The sequence below is a fragment of the Aplysia californica genome, unplaced genomic scaffold, assembly GCF_000002075.1.
Source record: "Aplysia californica isolate F4 #8 unplaced genomic scaffold, AplCal3.0 scaffold00138, whole genome shotgun sequence".
Classification (NCBI taxonomy): Eukaryota; Metazoa; Mollusca; class Gastropoda; order Aplysiida; family Aplysiidae; genus Aplysia; species Aplysia californica.
In genome coordinates, this window is record NW_004797408.1 from 1,221,894 (window position 1) to 1,225,744 (window position 3,851).

At 43.1% G+C, this 3,851-nt stretch overlaps 1 long non-coding RNA gene across 2 annotated transcripts in view; it reads left to right on the top strand.

Annotated features, from left to right (window-relative positions):
- The first annotated feature begins 425 nt into the window (after nucleotides 1-425).
- The window catches only part of LOC101861808, a 105,452-nt gene continuing 102,026 nt past the window's right edge, over nucleotides 426-3,851 (top strand). Inside the window, exons 1-2 of one of the 2 annotated variants that reach the window (XR_004858469.1) lie at nucleotides 426-733; nucleotides 1,120-1,570. This is a non-coding gene — a long non-coding RNA (uncharacterized LOC101861808). The remainder of the gene's footprint in view (nucleotides 734-1,119; nucleotides 1,571-3,851) is intronic. The other variant, XR_220389.3, reaches the window with a different exon arrangement.

Sequence of the window (3,851 nt, forward strand, 5' to 3'; positions counted from 1 at the left end):
GGGGGGGGGGTGAGAACGAAATGGGGAGTAGGCGGGTAGGCTTTGACAAGTACGATAATTTGTCTTCGCACTGGTAAATAGTCTGCATATGTGGCGGAGCTGGTGCAGCATCAGAGCTAGTCTACGTCTACGTTCTACCCAGAGCAATAAACACCATCATATCTTATCTCAGTGCAGATTCACAAGACTGCAAAAGTGCTCAACAAATTCACAAACTCAGCGTTTACTCTCTCTCAAAGTAATTATGCCCCCGGAAGGAGCGCACAGAATTGTCGTTCGTCTTTACCGACACCCCTAGCTGTTAAATCTAGCAGTGTTTCCGTAGAGCAGCAAAATTCTTGTCTGTCTCTGATCCTTCCCCCACAAAGTAAGGTTCTTCGCTGGCGCTAGCATAGCAGACTAGATCTAGCAGCGAGGAGTGCCGGTCGGTCGTGGGTGCCTGCCTGCCGTACGAACGTGGGCCTCCATGTGGGTGTTTGTGCATTCGTGTGTGCGTGTGTGTGTGAGGGAGCCAGCCAGCCAGTTCAGTAACAGAGACGCAGAGAAGGCACGGACGGACTCGCGCCGAAGAGAGAGAGAGAGGAAGAAGCGGCGAAGCGACCAAGTCGCAGTGGGTCCTCTTGTGTGTGTGTGCAATCTATGAGCGGGTTATCCACGCCGCAATCAACTCAGTAGTAGCAGATGTCGCGTACCCCTGCTTGTTCACCATCTAACCGGGTAGATCTGAGTGTTTGTATGATCTCTTGTTTTGATGTTCTTGTTTTTTTCTTAATATTTTTAAACACTTACGAAAACAAGTATTGATACTGTTTGAGCGGACCGTGCATTCATTTATCAGTCGCGGTTTTTTTTCATTATTCGTCTTGATAGAGTTTCTAGTACTTTTCTAATTAACTGTGCATTTAGATCTAGATTTAGATTAGTTCGATTAAGATTTAAAAGTTTCTTAAAGTTTGTGAACTGAATTAGGCGAACATATTCTTCACAATTGATATTCAATGGTATTGTGTGAGTGTTCAAATACATTCTGAAGAAAAGTTTTACAACTCTGCAAGCAAGTGGTTGGGCTTAAAATAAATGGTGTGTGTGTTTTTCTTTTCTTTCTCTTTTAATGTCTAGAATTTGTGCAGGTGCCATTTACTGAAATTATACCTACACCTCTATAAATCTCTGTTTTGATCTGTGACACCCTGTTATCAACAAGATTCCCTGACGGATTAAATTAAAACTGTTTTACGTGAGAACAAAACGGACCCGTGTGGATACATACCCCGATAACGCTAACAATGGACTTTCAATACGATGCGACGAGGAAACGTTTCAAATGACAGCTCCACTTGAACCTACAACCCGTAGAGTTTTGATTCACGAGGCGGGTTTGAGTTTGAAGTGAAAGATTCAGTTTTGCTTTTGTGAGTGTGTGTGTGTATGTGTTTGCCTTGAAGGATATCAAGTACCAGTTTCATTTCACGACACACAATGTCTTTGGAAAGTTTACCTGCCCCCTCGCTTACCTGGAATGTTAGATCTATCTTTCTGGCTTTGATCTACATCAGCACTTTACTGACAGGTGAGTACGCTTTACGAATATTACTACCGATATTTATGACTACTTGGTTGAATGATTTTTTTTTTTACTGTTGGATGTTAATGTCTCAGTTAAAACATTCCGCTTCTGAATCTTGAAAAGGCTACGCATTATTTTAATTCTATCTAGTTCTAGCCTGATTTCCAACGTTCATTTTTATGAACCAACGTGACTGAACCACAGTCAAAATCGTTGAAAACGGCCACTCAATGTCAGGATTTGATTAAAATGGTTGTCTTAGACAGGTGGACGTTTTGAACAGTGTCATTATAATATTTTTTAACTGCTGAAGGGGGGACCGGGCAGTGGACGTTTGTATAGAGGTGATTGTTGTGAACAGTTGGCCGTTAAGGCAAGTTTGGCGGAATTAATCGCCAAATCCGGAATCGTTTTAACCGAATTCTTAAACTAAAAAAAAAAGCGAAACGAAATTGAAGTTAAACTGAAGACTGTAGAGAAATCTTTTCTGCAGTCCATATCAACATGTGGTCTTGATACCGTTATGACTATGATAATTCGGAAGTGATAACATGAATCATTATTGTCATTTTCGGTTTCATTCGTACTAGATCTAGATGCACAACACCAACGACATTGACAACAATACCAAAATAAAAACAACAACAACCACTTCTACACCAACAATAACAACAATTGTTACTACTGCTACTACTACTCCTGCTACTGTTTTTGCTGTTGCTGCTGCTGCTACTGCTTTTACTACTACTGCAACTGCTGCTGCTGCCACTACTTCTACTTCTACGACTACTACAATAACAGCCCCAATTACAATTCCACATGAGCTACTACTTCTGCCAATAACTGCAACATCACGCTTCACCACAGCTGATTGTTTCTCTTCGTCCCGTAGGCTATCTCCAATATACACATCCTCCTCTTCTCCTCCCCTCTTTTAAGCATTTTTTTTTATAGAGACCAAAAATGATTTCAGGTGTGTACTCGCATAATATGAACCCCCCCCCCCCCCCCCCTTCCTTCACCCTTTATGCCCCCTATTTTGCACCCTCTAACCCCGTCTTGATTTTGTCGTCACCAGTCCCTTTGGTAAGAATGGATGAAAAGTACACGACGGCCCCATGATTTAACAAAGTACTGGGGAAAGTAAAGTAATTTCAACTGTCCCTTCTATCATTTCACCCTGTCATGACGTTATTTACACCAGGGTCGGGGACAGCGAAATCGCCGGTGGTAATCGATAAGTCTTTGTCAAGGTAAATTACAGCTTTTCGATTCGGTCCTTAATCCCGAACAAAAGAAGCACTTTGAACCGTGAGCAAATTGATACATCTCCTGCCTCGAGCGAAATTCAGACCAGACAGTAGAAGCAAAAACAATGGAACCGAAAACGACTTAAAGAATAACAGAAATTGAAACAGAGATAGAAAGTGACATGTACCGTGAGCAAGACGCCCATAACCGCGGAGAATAGCGGATAATAAATAGAGATAGCTGTGCCCTTGTTCACGGAGATGACATCCCATAGCCAGCGGTCCGTAGTAATGATCCTTAACATCAGTGGAGTCAGACATGCGTAAATAATCGACCAACAACGGCATCGCTGTAAAAAAGGATGGAGTTGTATCCATGGCTAAAAATGGAAAACGCAAACAAAATGCAATAGTTTTATAGCATAGCTCATAAAGGCCCTATAATAACACGTCTATGGGGCTTGGGTTATTATTATTGGACCATCCCCTAGTCCGTTTGTTTCTTTGTTTAAGTTTGGTTTTGAGTCTCTTAATGAACCGATCCCCGTCTGTCTGTCTGTCTGTCTGACTGTGTGTCCGTCCGCTGTACGTCCCTCCGTCCGTCCGCCCAACTGTCCGTCTGTCCGTCCGTCCGTCCGTCTGTCTGTCTGTCTGTCTGTCCGTATGTCTGTCCGTATGTCTGTCTGTCTGTCTGTCTGTCTGTCTCTCTCTCTCTCTCTCGCATTCTCTCTCCCTCTCTCTCTCTCTGCATCCCCCTCTCCTCTCTCTCTCTCTTTCTCTCTCTGTCTCTCTGTCTCTCTTTCTTTCTCTCTCTCTCTCTCTCTCTCTCTCTCTCTCTCTCTCTCTCTCTCACTCTGTTTCTCCTTGTTTGTCTACCCCCCCCTCCCTCTAACCCGTCGTTCAAAAGAAAGCAACTAATCACATTTCTATTTTTTTTAAAATCCCCAACAGCTACAAACAACTGTAATTGTAGTCAACAGAATTAAGGTGGCACACTGCACCCACTCCGCCTATCACGGCCAGCCTCGGTTGAG